We start from the raw sequence: 650 nt of genomic DNA on the forward strand, positions 1-650 counted from the left end.
TTTTTTTGGTTCCTGTAAAGAAAGCCTGCACGCTGGTATCAGAAGTAAAGTTGTCCCAAATGTGTCTCTGTGTGGAGTCGCTGCTTGTAGGGGACACGGGGCAGGGGGGACAGCCACCCCCCATCCAGGTGCACACGCTGACGGACACTGGGGTCAGCGTCCCGCTGGTCCTGTATCTGCCCCAGGCAGGGTGTGGGAGGGGGTGTGGAAACCCCGGGATGCCTGCAGTGGGACACCCCCTCCTTGTCCCCTGCGTTAAGGACTTAGGGAGGTGGTCCCAGGGGTTTGTCACCCATGGCCCTGTCCTGCTCCGGACACATTGGTGGGTGGGGAGGGTGGGTGCTGCCCCTGGCGCAGGGCCAGGCAGGGGACAGTGGGTCCTGTGGCACTTTTCGGGAAGAATCTGGTTTTATTTTCCATGGGAAACGACTCCTGCTGGCTGAGCTGGCTGTGCCATAGACCTAAAGCAGGACCTGGGGCAGGAACAGCACGCCTGCGGTTATCACGGCACCGTCTGCCCCGGCCGGGCAAGGGGCTGGGGCACGGACTGCAGCACGAGCACAGGCACGGCCCCGACGAGCCCCGTTCTGCCCATGTCATGCCGTGCCAGCCCTGTGTGCAGTGCCAGGCAGGAAGGGGCACCCGGAGGA

Source organism: Pterocles gutturalis, unplaced genomic scaffold (assembly GCF_000699245.1).
Source record: "Pterocles gutturalis isolate BGI_N339 unplaced genomic scaffold, ASM69924v1 scaffold16508, whole genome shotgun sequence".
NCBI classification, from domain to species: domain Eukaryota; kingdom Metazoa; phylum Chordata; class Aves; order Pterocliformes; family Pteroclidae; genus Pterocles; species Pterocles gutturalis.